Source organism: Amblyomma maculatum, chromosome 10, assembly GCF_055883805.1.
Source record: "Amblyomma maculatum isolate TAMU_Amacu chromosome 10, ASM5588380v1, whole genome shotgun sequence".
Taxonomy (NCBI): Eukaryota; Metazoa; Arthropoda; class Arachnida; order Ixodida; family Ixodidae; genus Amblyomma; species Amblyomma maculatum.
In genome coordinates this window covers 16292551-16306993 of record NC_139353.1, presented here as the reverse complement: position 1 = coordinate 16306993, position 14443 = coordinate 16292551, and the positions used below count along the sequence as shown (strand labels likewise).

At 45.3% G+C, this 14443-nt stretch overlaps 1 protein-coding gene across 1 annotated transcript in view; it reads right to left on the bottom strand.

The window, feature by feature from the left end:
* LOC146175667 (uncharacterized) overlaps positions 1–11446 on the bottom strand; it is a 172428-nt gene extending 160982 nt beyond the window's left edge. The window contains exon 1 of the mRNA XM_084580867.1: positions 11311–11446. The gene's annotated coding sequence lies outside the window, so the exon portion shown is untranslated. The remainder of the gene's footprint in view (positions 1–11310) is intronic.
* Between the last annotated feature and the right edge of the window lie 2997 nt (positions 11447–14443).

Genomic DNA, 14443 nt, shown 5'->3' with positions numbered 1-14443 from the left:
ACAATGCAGGCTTGATGTACCCCGCAAAGGAAGTAATCAAGCTTTGTCAGCTTACGAGCACCTTCATTAACAGGATGATGAAGTCTGAAGAGGTCCGGTGAAGTATAAGCAACCTGTGTAAACTTTTGGTTTCATCACTGTTTTCTCATTGTACACAGTACCTGCAGCTAATCTATAAAAACAATGATCGTGCCCATGCTAAGGCGCTATGCAAGATATCGTTAAGTTGCTGCCCCCGCTGATAGCGAGCTGGGCTGGAAATGTCAACTCAACAGTGGAGCGATCTGTATGGCTATGGCATAAACCTCTCCCAAGAAAAGTTTTCCGTCTGCGATTGGTAATTTTCTTCCTTTTTTTGTGTGGCCATTAAATAAGCGTACTCGGCTGCTCTCTGAATCTCGGCTGCAGTTGCGCTTTGATGCGTGAACATTCTTGTGATCACAGCTGAGAGTTTCACAACAGCAACACTCGATGCGCGTTCTTCCATTAAAAATTACGAACCAGCAAAATTGTATGGGTTTGGGAGCAGCCAATAAAGATAGTAATAAAATCTTTCGGCGCATATACGTAGCACCTTGAGGCAGACCGGCTCTATCAAGCGTGCTTACTTTGTCCGGTCATGCAAAATGCGGGAAGCCATGACAGATAGCGTTCTGGCGTACAAAGTTTAAGTTCTCCAACTGAGTAGAAGATCCCAGGTTATCATCTAGATTACCCCTAATAAACATCTTGATATTTTCACCGTAAAATTTGTCACAATGAGATAGAAAGGTTGGTTACATGTCGCATTTTCACAGAGGTTGCTCATAGTATGACATTTTTTTATTGGATAACGCTGGCAGCTTAGAACAGGTTGACATCAATTTGTGTATAAAAGCTGTATACAGGAATGAGTAAATGGTATGAAAATGACACACGGAATTCGCGACATAGTTAAGTGGTTATGCATTAGGCTACCATGGCTGCTGAACAGCTTCGAATTGTTCACAGCCGGGTCACATTTTAATGCGACGAGCAACTGGATTCGATGAAACATCACGGTAATGCGAGCTCTCCATTCGAGTGGCCTTGAACCACCGTGACTATAAGTTTTTCGGGGTACACTCCAGTATACATCCTTGCCGAGCAAGCGCTAAGTGCTGACATGGTCACACTAGACATGACAGTATATACTAATTCTTGTTGCAAAACGCTTCTACCACGCCGACGCCTCCCTCAAAGCGCAGCTCTCCGCGCGCGGCTGTCCCCGAACGGTGGCGCCGCGGCGGTGGCGACTAGAAGTAGGCGCCTCCCGCCGGTTTCGGGCGACGTAGCAGGCCGCACCTAGTGCGCTTCCATCGAGCGGCCGTGGCAGTACTGGTGGCGTAAATGGAGAACAAAAATTGAAAGGGCACAGACAAATATCAGGGCGCTATAACGTTTAAATTAGGAAGATATTACTGAGACAGTGCCAAGGAATCAGAATTTTAGGCTGGAGGTAAAAGAAATGCGAGCTAAATAAGATGGCCACGTGCATTTTTGCTACACGAGATGCTTCTTACTTTTGCCTTGGATCAAAGTAAAACCTAATACTCGTATAAACACCACTCATTGACCCACAAGAACCCGTGTTCACGCTACGTATTATTCCGTCTGTACTTTTAGTCAGCAGTAAAACATGCATAGGCGCAAAAATGAAATCGTGCCACAGTCGGTGTTATGCGGCTGACCACATATTTCCCAAACCTGACCTTCTGAGCATGGCCACATATTTTCAAAATCTGACCTTCTGAGCACGGCCACATGTCCATTACAACGTGACAAGAACGTTTCCGTTGCCGAATTTACAAAAGCTTACTAGACAATCAAGCGCGGCACTGTTCAAAAAAGCGCAATCCATAATCAAATCATGTCTGCGACACCGGAAAAGTCTCATGTCTGACAGCACTTCACAAAGTAACCAAAGATGGCCGCCCTTCCCGGGTCCGCAGCGGCAATTTCACTTGGGGCTGTGCTTCGATTTCAATGGTTTGGCGCGGAGTTGTCGGTGTTTTGTAGAGGGCGAGGGGATTATAGCGGCCAGCCAGTCCTGCCTAATCAGACAGAAATAACCACATTTCTGAAATTGTCGCCCTTTGTATTTCTGTGCTAGAGACATCCGTTTTTTTTCTTTTTTTATTTTTCCAACGTGAGCCGCACTATATCACCATCAAAATTAGATACCACTTTGAACAGGCCGATTCTTTCGAAGTGACTCTTTTACTGAGGGACAGACAAAATATATTTGCCATCACACACCCACTATTGGCTCTCCTACATATCAGAAAGATGTGATTTCATTGCATAAAAATACAGATGTATCTTACCACCACCAACAAAAAAAGAAGGATAAAAACCCTTGATTCTCGAAAAGCTTAATACGCATTGGAATGCCGGTGTAAAGAGTCAATGTAACATGTTGGATGTCACAGCCTTTGGCAGAGTGGCGAAACCTCCCCTCCCCCTCGCTCTATAGCCACACCAGCCTTTGCACCCTTTTTCCGTCCTCCTCCCAAGCCGCCACCTTCGCTCGTGTTTCATTAATTTCCCTTTGACATCGGTGACAAGACAGTTTTGCGAATGTTTATTTCGACCCAATTGGATTGCAATACATTTATTACCCGAAGAGCAAAATAAAATCCATGATGTGCTTCGAGGTGCTTTGTCTGCTCACTAAATACTCTGCGCTGACTTACCAGTGACAAGGTAGTAAAAAGAAAAGCTGGAAAACTGTTACTATTTTTATTTTTTGTAGCAGATGTTTCACTACAATAGCCAGCTCGAGCCTTCAGCGTCAATGCCGGTGGGCGCCTGAAAGAGCGCTAAGTCGGGCTCCTCCCTTCTTGTGGGAGGGCGATATCAGAATCAACCTGCCATGTTTGAATTCACTTTACCCCTATGCCACGCAGACACTTTCATGCGGCTTAGTTAAAGCGGGGTTTTATATTGTGGGTTGTAGTCTGCGTTGTCGCGTCAAACCCTTAAAGGCGGACCTTAAATGTACCCCATAATTTTGAAGCGGAAGCTTCACGAAACCACAAATTAATCAACTGCTTAACCATATGTTTAATCGCAAGTTGGGCAACAGGCGTTGCCAGGCAAAATAAGTTTCCGCTTCTATCCAGGTTTAACCAGAACTTAACCGCAGGTGACCTTTTTTTTGTTATTTTTGTCAAAAACAGAGACGCTGTTTTATTGTACACGAGTAACGGGAAATTTTCGGTCCTGTACAGTATTTTATAGGGATTATCGTTATTAATGACGCTCACGTGGAGTGGAACAGAAAAAGAAAACTATGCAAAACAGGGTGCATGCGTTGTTTTCCGCCCCTTTGTGGAGTCAATATGCGCCAGCGCAACTGCTGCATCAACAGGAGCAGCCGCTTATGAGTCGCACACATGGTCGACCAGCGCAGAGTCCCCCTTTTCCACCGCCCGGAGTCTCCCGCGTGTTGCAGCTGCATGCCAGTGCTTATTTGCACGTGCCGGGCTCTCTTCACGTGCGCCAGCTTCAACTCTCGATCCAAAAATAGGAACACCCTGCTCAAACCAGTCAGCCCCCTCCCTCCGCTTGATCCCTTTCCCAATCAGCGCAGCCAGCCTCACTCCTTCGGTCGCTATAAGAGCATGCATTCCCTTTCCGGCGAATAATCTGAGATCAAAGCCCTCTCACTGTCAGTTTATAGGTCTCCTTATCGAAACAAAGAATGAAATCGGCATAATAGCGGTAATGCAAAGTAAATAGAACAGTGAGAGCAATCTCTTTTAGAGTCCCCTCTCTCCTTCGTAATGTCGATGAAGTTAACGCAAAACCTTTGACTAAGATAAGAAGTGACACATACTACCAAATACACACTTCTTGTCTTAGTCAAAAGTTTTGCGTCTACATTATGCAGTACCAACTAGCCGACAACACGCACTTTTGCATCGTTCGTCGTCGTCTCGCACCCGTTGTTGGCCAATGGGGTCCCGTTAAGCTCCTTATATTCTGAAGACAGGGTATTTAGTTAGTTCGCTTGAAACTGCCTATGAGCATTTTGTGAAAGTAAACTGCACGCATGTGTTTTTTTTTTTTCTCCCTCTCTTTGTATAGATCCAGAATTGTGTGTTAAATATAGAGTGTGGAGTTATTTCTTCTTTCCCCAAAGCGCAAGCGCGAGACTTAGCCTTATATTCGACTAGATGCATTCCGTGGTTATCCAATTCATTCCCTTCTTCCCTTTCATTATCTTCCCTTTAGGTAGCATTTTGCAATGAAGTATCAACAAATAACATCAGCCGAGGTTTCCGCTCCGAGGTCTGTATTAAATTATGCAAAAAAAACATAGGTTGCATTAAACCAAAGTAAGTTTCAAGCTGAATTTTACTTGACTTTCGGTTTTTTTTTTTTTTTTTTTTTTCCTGCATCTTCCTTTAGCGAAACAACTTGAGCCTTTCTTAAGATGCTGCACGTATGCGGTCCCTGCTTCTTTTTCGTCTCCTCATCTTGAGCAGGAAAGAATGTAGACTGCTGGCATAGAACTCCGAAGTCTGAAATGTCCTCAAATAAAATGTCCCTGTCCTCAGTAGTGCAACGTTCAGAAGTAGTTATGAACCAATAAATTAGGTTAAAAGCACCTTTTCCTTCCCTGCGCATGTTCCTTTCCGATGCACGCTGCAGCATCGTTCCGGCACATGATGTCAATGAGGTTGGTAGAGTGTGTTTTCATAAATGTTAAAGCTAAGATGTGTACATAACAACTGCTGCTTGTTCTTAGTAGTGGATTTTAGTTCAGGTTCCTCCTTCGCAAAGCTGGGTTGGCTCCACTTAATAGTGACGCAAAGAAATTTGGTTGACTGTCGGGCTTACCGCAGCGAAGTACGTCTCCAACACATGCCAGAGACAAAGTTACGAGGAATTCGAGCCGCGAACATAACAGATGAATGGAGTGTTAGGCTTATGAAATGACGCACCACTGGAGGGTCCCTAGTGTGCGCGAACTGATTCATACGGAGTTGTCTAGCTGCTTGACGCTCAGTCCCGCACCATGAGGTGTCCGTCTATTACGACCGTCAGCCTCAATCATGATATATATGGCTGCCCCAAGCGGGTTCCGGATAGACCAAAGCGCGACGCTGATTTCCAAGAAAAAAAAAAAAAGAGTGCGGTTCTTCTCAGGCTGACTGCTCTTCTTGGCAATCGTGCACTGTGCTCCCCAAAGTGGGACGCGTTTCTGGCGCAGACTGATTATAGGTGGTCGATGCGGAATAGGTTACTATCAGCGAGACCTATATCGGGATGCTGTGGCATTGGGGGAGATGCTTGGCTCAATGCGTTCAAACAGTAGGCGTCAGGGGGACAGTAACCCCAATGGGCCATTGACTCTATCTAGACATGGGACTTTTATTGTGTATTTAACTGCGCCGAAGTAACCCGTCCTTGCTCCCCACCCATAAGAAACCCACAGCCTAACTGGGTTTCAGAAAGAATCTGGCAAGGTCATAACTAAAAGCTCCCACTGATGCAGAGGATGGAGCTCATGTGTTCATGTTACCTATATGTGGATATAAAACGGTCATAACCCGATCAAAAATTTATAATGACTATGCTTTCGAAAGCGGGCTAATGTGCAAAGCTAAATATTAATTCTTAGTTATGAAATAGGTGGAAAAATGTGTTTAGAAAAAACAATTCAGGGTCGCGGCAATCAGGAAACGTTATTTTTTCTGAACGGCTAATAAATAAAAGGGGTGCTTTCCAATGTAATTTCCTCTCATGTACAACACAGCGCGACAATTATTATGTATGATTATGCATTGACACACCAAAACATAATTTGTTAAGTGCTGCGTGCTTCTCTTGCTCGTCTCAATTTCGAGCTCTTGAAGGAGCGTCCTGAATGAAAACGGACATAGTGCGTCTGTCTAATGGCGAACATGCTTTGATTGATCTGTGTGTAATCCCTTTACGAATTGGGATAGCGCCATGAAGTTTTTTTTTATGCTTCCTGGCATACACATAGTTCCTTAAACAGCTTGATGGCAAAGTTCCGACCATGGCTGCTTTTACTGACCCAAACGCAATTCTTGACCGCCGTGTTTGGGAGTGCAGTGCACGCTGCGTATGTTTTCAACTTCATTCCGTACTGAAACAGGACCCCGAATCAAGCATTCCTTGAAATCCGCTTGTTCCCTGGCAGTGAGCCGGTTACAGTGAGGCATCACCATGATTGCTTTAATAAGTACACCGCAGAAAACGTGTAAGCTGGTCGTTTTATTGTCAGGCTTTTCAGATCGCCTTTTTACGATAACTATATGGTTGCTGTTACTCAGTGTCTCTCACGCTCTCACACATTTACAGCCTAGGACATTGGGCACAAGCAAGCACAATATGTTTGATCACCTTATGTCCACCTTCTTTTAAAGAAAGTGCGCCGGTGCTTGGCGTTTCACTGTTATTTACTTCCTCTTCATTGTACAGCGTGCTTTTAATATTTTATTAGCATGTTTTTTTTTTTTTTTTTTTTTTCTGGGCGAGTTGGTAATCTTTAATCCCTGAAATATAACAGTACTAATACATGCAGCCGCAGTACGGGACAGCAATATTAGACGGCGTTTGTGTTTCACCCAAAATTCTTGTCTCGCTCTTAGGCTCCATATTTTAGCGCTGCTACGTTTCAGTGATTCAGAATGTTTTCTTTATGTTCGATAGTTAATATTCTAAAATGTACTTCACACATGTTAGCTCTTCCAGGCGTAGCAGTGCGATGGGTTTGACAATTGCACAATTAGAGAAACCATTCTTCGATCATAATAACTTTATGGTGTAATTATTGTGATGATAAGTTTTACTGCGCACAACTAGATTTGAAAGGGTCAAGTTATCTTCTTGTAGCGTTCAGTCTCCTTCCGTACTTTAGGGCTCTCTCATTCATCCACTTTCGAACCCTCTTTCCCTGGTGCCGCCGGTTACCCACCGGTTTTTCAATGGGTACAAGCTTTCCCCTGCGGAGGAGGGGCGCGCAGCGGGGTTTACGGAGCTTCTCCCAAACGCACACCCCTGGAAAAGCCGAGCGCCAGGCCGGGGGACGCTTGTACCCATTTTTACCGGTGGGTGTCCGGCGGTGGGTTTCGAACTAACCACCTCCCGCAGCCGAGACGGGCGCTCTAACCACTGCCACCCGCCAACTTCGTAGCCTTTTGTTAAATGATAAATTTAGAAACTTCTGACAGGTTTGCTTTTTTTATTGCTCGATTCTTTATTGTTTTATTGTTCCTTGAGCACTGTTCTTCTTTTCTCTGAGCTTAGGAATATCGTGAGCGTCTGCGCATCCTCCTGAGTTTGTTAGCCTTGTACTATTAGTAAATAAGCCTCAGTATTGCATACTCGTCGTCTTCGTCTAAGCTGCACTCTTTTACCGAGTGGATATATAAACTACTGCAAATTCCCATCACGTAGCCCGTTCGTCAGCGTCGTCTTGGTGACTTCCTTTATTTGTTTCCAATATGGTAATCAACTTTTGTTTTCTTTACTACATGGCTCGCCTGACCATACCGCACCATCTACGATCCTGTAGTTGGTGCGAAGTATCATGCATATTCAATTTATTGCCTCTGTAATGAAAGAGATTTCATGCTCAGTTGTTTTCAACTTTTTGTCAGCGAAAGTATTCAATATCGTGAAGTTGGTTCTTTGCTCAAATTATACATACACTTCTATAGAATTTCTCTGGGTCATTGTTCGCAGCTACATTTTTCTTTTGTTCACTTCGGCTCCGCAGAACCAGCGATGTAGCCTCGGAAGACTGCATATTTATTTTTCGTTCTTTGGCATTTTGATGCCTTACAGGGTCTTTTAGCAATAACGTGTTGCGTTGTGTGCCTTTTTTATTTTAGCTTTAACGGCTGCTGCGATTTCGTCAATGTTAAAAAATTCGTCGATGCCACTTGCTCGTTGTTCCCGATGTAAATATCCTATTGAGCGCCCAGAAGGGCTTCTGTCTACGAAAGATGTGCCTGTTGCCTGATGCTAAATAACTTTTTACCCGTACACATGAGCCCGAAAAGATCTATAACATCCCATTTAATGACCGACGGTTCTTCGAGCTGTACCGCCGAGGTAGTGATTCGAAATCGGCTAGTCTCAACAGTTGTCAGGTTTAGTTTACTTGCCGGTCTGTCAGTAGGAAGTAGCAACCTTTTGTTGCGTCCCAGCTCAGACCACCTCCTTGGTAACGCGCTTGGCCCCCGCTAGGAGCGGAGGCCCAAGGACCCTTCTCTCACGTTTTCTGAAGCCAGGACTATCCAGATAACTCCAGACAGATAGAGAACTCGACCTTTAGCAGTTGCGGGACGTTTTAAAGTCTGAGGCACTACTGCTCACACAACTATCCCATGTACCCTGCACGTTCTGCCCCACTACCTGCGCAGCTACTGATATTCTTTATTGCTGCCCTCATCCCATTTGTGCATTCAGGCAGCCCCAAAATTAGCCTAAAAAGGGTAAGCTTTTATTTACCACAGCCGTCAGTCCTCGCGGTCAGCAGTAAGTTCGATCGTAACGAGGTAAACACAGACCAGTATTCATATGCCAAATTTTTAAAAACTTCCTGTACAATAAACACCGTTCTAATCTGAAGAATGATCGATACCAAGGTACAACATTATATTCTACGTTTCTTTAGGTGTAAATAAACACTGGTTTTCCTCACCATTTCATGGAATTAAGTAGAAACTGCTGCAGTGGGCCAAGCAGCTGATTCAATAGGTTGCTGCTTCTGCCGCACAATCAAGCAACAGTGGCAGTTCAGCATGAAGAACATGCGAGTTTCGCAATTTTTTTGAAGTTACTTTTGTATTTTTTTGTGGCGCTTTAGTCACAGAAGTGGTGGCTACCCATTTTGATAAGAATTTTGCGAGCAGATGAACGGCATCCTCAACAGTCTGCACAATTTGCCCACCCGCCGAGCTAAACTGGCCCGAGCTTGCTTTTGTAACTGGTGGGTGACATAATTTCACATGACATGCGACAGTATCATATCAGTATGAAAGATGCCTTAGCGGCGACACATTAGACATTTATTATCCTATGCTGACACACATCTCAAACTTGCATTCATTAACGGGTGCTTTAACCTGATTAATCGCTCCCCCAAAATATTACTGACAAAAAATATAACAAAAAAAAAAGGTCAGGAGAGCAAGTTTGAGGTCAGCATCAGAATGACGCGACGGCAATAGGCACGCAGTGCGTACGTCCGACCTCAACTGGTTTGCAGAACGTTTGCCCGTTTGCAGGCAAAGGCATAGCACTGCCTTCTGTTTACAGCAGGAGAGAATATTTCGGAGAACTTGGCAACCGTTTTGCAAACGAGCGAACAGGACAGCCCTTGTTCTGAGTTGAACACACCAGTCTAGAACACGCGCTTGTGCACGCTTGTGCACGCTAGAGCGGCTAGTAGGTCTCGACCCTGTCTCGTTTCACCCGAGGGGGTCGCTCGTGCGCGTCCCGTTGCACGTCGGTCCTGAGGCCGCCTTGCAAACGTCAACCGATGTTTGGAAAAGGCCGCGTGGTGTAGACTTACGCTATCGCCAGCCCCATAAAGATGTCATTGTTACTTGCGTACCCACTTAGCTGGCAACCCCGGCGCCCCCAGGCCGCCACCGCCGTCGGGACTTGTGTCACTGCATTGCGTTTTTGGTTTTGTTTCGTTTCTGTCCCATTCGAGCACCCCGACCTCCGTTCTTAACTTTCTCTGCTTTCTTGCGCATGTTTGCATGGTGTCCGTCTTGCGCTGCTCTCTCTGAAGCTGCAAGGCCTAGGCGACTTGAGAGACGCCGCGCCCTATGGGTCTGCTTCGCGTCCCAAACTCTGCCGACTCGCCGACACGACACAGCGTGGCCCATAAACGGCCGAGAGTACTGCGAATGATTTCACGCTCGCAGACAGAATGGCAGTCAGAGTAGCGAGATTTCGCTGATACGCAGTGACGATGTCCGTACATAGCTCTTACATTCAGCACTGCCACTTGTGAAGTGTCGGAATCTGCCAGAACACTGCCAGAGACTGTGTGACCTAATTAAGCTAATTGTACATTGAAATGCGCCTCTTTAACGCAGCAATGCATTGTACGCCATATTTTCGCATAAATACTTGTGTGCCTGCTGTGTCCAGTTGTCTGGAGCACCAAGGTGGGTCAAGGTAAGGCGCCGTTGTAACTAGTAGCAACAACAAGGAAAGCTGTGAAATGATTATCAAGAAAAGCGGCGCTGGGGACGAGGAGAGAACAGAAAGCTCAGTTGGTGGATGATGAGTGCGAGCTGAGATTACTTTAAAAGCTAAGTAGGCTTTTTATATAAGCAGAACGCTGATGAAAGATTAGAAATATTGGCAATCAGTCTCAGCGGAAATGTGTGCAATCGTTGTCTTGGATCTATGAGTCTGGACAAAGAAAATATTCGAAATAGTTCCTTCTGAGCACAAATAAAGGCGTGTTTCGCTTGTCGGAAAAAAAAAAAAAAAACAGGTCATTTAGTTGCTGTCACCCCCCTCGGTTAAGTGGTGTTTTCTTCGTTTCATGCCTGAATTCTTCGATTTCTTTTTTCGATATTCGGTCTGAAAAACAATCTAGCCGAAGTAAAAGTTTTGACAGAACCCCCAAAACGCTGCTGCCTACTGATAATGTGCTTGCTCTTTCGGTTTATTATTAAAGAGGTACTTGGTTAAGAGGTTAAGGAAGCATGCACATGCGTTTTGGTCAGACGCACTCGACCTCACGGCCTAAGCTGATGTGTGGACGAAATGTGTTGGTTCATATTATCTGTAACCGAGTTTGAAGCACCCTGCCTCTTTCTGCTTCCAATGAATCGCTGTACAGTCGGGAAAACTTACATGGCTTTGCAGTTGGTTAATTGGTCAATAAAATGCACAATAATCTCAAACAAATTGCCTTTCCCCCTGCTCCTGAGCAAAAAGCATACGGTTAACAAATTAAAGGTCGAGGTTAGCCAGCGGAAATACAACTCAAGAATGAAAGCGAAGAAAATGGCGAAGTTTTGCACATGACTGAAGCAAGTGAATTTGTGACCCCAAGGAAACGTATGGGAACTAATGAGGATGGGGGATTGGAGAGGCGGGTAGGGGTATTTCAGGCAGAGAAACAGTTAAAAGCGCCGACTTTCGCTTAGGGTTTTCTGCTGAACACATGCGGCTGAACTTGAATTTTAAATTGAAAACAGAGCCGTTCAGGCCAGAACACATGTGAAGAAGCTTTAGCACCTTCATACAGCTAGGTTGAATGCGAGTTGGACTCACAGAATATGATTCGAAGAGGGCCTTCGTTCCGAAAGTAGTATCTCAAGCTCGCAAGCGAATGCCGTGGTCCATCCTCGATGTTAGACACATATTCCCCGTTGACATGGACATCAGCACATCCAGTATGACGTCTTCGTCATATGATCTAAAACTGGCAGACAAAAAAATCGCGCACTCGTCGGCAGGGGTTCTTCATCGAACCCGACGGAGGAAAGTAGTCGGGCGAGCAGACAGCGAAGACACTGCCAGCGGGAGTGCTTTTGCCTTCCTTAAGAAAAAAAAAAAAAACTAAAACAAAAACGGAAGGAGGGGTGGGAGCCATACGCGAGTAGGGTGTTCCATAAGGAGCGAGGAGGACCGTCTGAGGAACAGGCGCCCGCGTATCCGTGCGCACGCACGCACAAACACGCACACGCCAGGCCCACCAGGCCTGTCCACGAGTGAGGGCGAAGACTTGCCTCCTCACCCACTTCCTCTGCGCTTCCTTCCGCGCTCGCGTGCCTACGAGGGTGGAAGGGAGGGAGACAGACACAGAAGGCCAGCGGCTTGTACCAGGACGCCCAAGATCTACGCTCGGTCCAGCATTTCGTTTTTATTAACTGCCTGGTCGAGGCTCCAGGCGGTTCACTGTGGAGTAGCGCGGATCGGCGCATGGGTAAATAGACGTGTGGAAGCAAAAATAGGCAAAGTTGCGCTCAAAACAAGGAGGTTTGTTGGGGTAAAACAACGGGCGTCAGTGAGCACCGACACTTGAGGGCGAGGCCAGCACTTTCGGAAATGCAGGCGCGGAAACAATTTCACTTTCAAATCGCACAACAGGGGCCTTTGACAGGGTACATATCGGAGGGTAACATATCCCTTGTGCATGGGGAGTTTTTGTTATCGTTTTTTCTTTCAGCGCATCGGAGACGATATATTTTTTCATGGCAGCTGTTCGCCTCCGACACATTGCCCGAAGGTGCATTTGCAAACCAAGTGAACACGGTGTCAAAGGGACGACTTGACACAAACGAGCCTTACAGCAGCACTTATATAAGTGTCGAAAGAAAACAATTAAGTAAACGCTGCACCTTGTTGATTAGGCGCAGCTTGGTAATAGTTCTTTATAACTTCATAAAAACCCAAAATTTTATGCTTGATTATTGCTACAATGCCCTGATGCTACTACTTGCGTCAAGTCGGGTAAAAAAATTCAAAACTAAGAAAGTTGTAGTATTTGATGCGCCCTTTGAGTGATCTAGGTTAACCATTTTAACACCATAACTCTAATTATTTAGCATACAGTCGTCTTCTTGGTTGCAAAATGAAGCTGTATCTTCAAGAGACGGAGAAACAGACATATGTTTCGTCGTCGGCAGTAAGGGATGCACGTTGGTCGTCTTGAACGGCTTAAAGAACAGTGACTGTCCAATGTATCCTTCCCAAAATGAGATGCACTAAATGTTAGTATATCAGGTTTGTATGTTTTAATGCTAACGGGCACTGAATTCTGTTTTTGATGGAAAAGTTCTTATTTACAAGTGCAAGTAATATTAGTGCGACTTCGAAGATCTGCTACCCTGCCGCGGTGGCGCAGTGGTTAGGGCGCTCGACTGCTGCACCGAAGGATGCGGGATAAAATCCCGGTCGCGGCGGCCGCTTTTCGAGGGAGGCAAAAAACAAGGCGCCCTTGTGCTGTACGATGTCATTGCATGTTAAAGAACCCCAGGTGATTGAAATTCTCTCACAGCCTGAGTCACTCTGAGATGTTAAGCTCGATAAACCAAACCAAACCAAGCCAAACCAAATCAAACCGAAGATATGCCTTATTACCTGGAGAAAATGTCTGATTTAGACTTCATGTATTTATTTTCTTATTTACCTCTTGGCTGTTTGGCTTACTTTCATAGTGTATACTTCTTAAAAGTGCTTCCTAATATCGCTTTACAGTCACTGCGGCTCTCCTATATTCCACGATTCGTAGGAGTCCATAGCACACCTTGAGCGCATTAAATAACGAAGCAATCTCGTTCTTGCCAAATGCTGATATTCACAGGTTGCCAAATAAAGGCAGAAAACTGCCGTAGGCCTTAACTCCGCTCACAGGGGCGCATATTAAAGACTGTTAACTGATGCACAATGCTTGTTCAAACTATCCTACTTTTACGCAACTGACAGAGATGGTAAGTACTTGTAGAGAGCGCAGAGCGAAACACTTTTTGTCCTTCTCATTGCAGATAAAATTGTTCGGGTGACTACTGAGTATCGCAAGACTCTGTAGATAGGCATTTGCAAGGCGTGACAAAATCAAAAGCTGGTGCCGTATATCATGAGAACCTTTGATTGCATGAGGTACCTTACTTTATAGATGAAGTCTTTATGGGCCTTAGATTAGCAGGATTAAAATCAATTACATATATAGAGCACAATACCCCTGAAGATGGATTTCAAATAAGATAGCACAAACGCGTTGCGTGCGCAAAAACGATGCCAAAAGTGCACAATAAAATCTAAAATTTATTGATCAATCGAGTGAGTCATAGTGTGCATACAGCAATAGATGAGGAGGGATCTTGACTCAATGGAACTTTCTGCGAACGTCTACAATGATCACGTCTCAGAGCTCACGGCTCACTCCAGAGTTGACAGAGGTCACGTGTCTTGCTGCCAAATTGCCTCTCAGCTTTCAAAGCAGGAGCGCGCCGCCCGCTTCCGGCAGCTTCGGAGGAAGGCGCGCACATCTGGAGCGGTTCTCCGTCCGCCACAATGAGGTGCACCCGCATTTTCAAGGAGACGAGCAGCTGCTTTTCCTATTAGCAGAAAAGTGACTGGGGTCGAAAGGCGGCCATTTGGCGGCGAATGGTAGCATATCTGGTTGGCAAGTTTTGCCCGGCATTCTTCCCCTCTAGGGGTAAATTCTCGGCGCGCTTTAACAGCTTGTGTGAAGGACGCGTGGGGTCCTGACGGTGTCTCAGTGTTTCCAAATTTGGATATAATTAAACTCGAGACTAGTGACCATACTATCCAGTCGAAAAAAAAAAAAAAAAACACTACAGAACCATGTCAAAAATACAGCATATTCTGTAGTTCTGTCGTGAACGTCAGATTTTTCTGTTGTTCTGTAGTACTTTTCTGTGGTATATTTCCGTTGTCT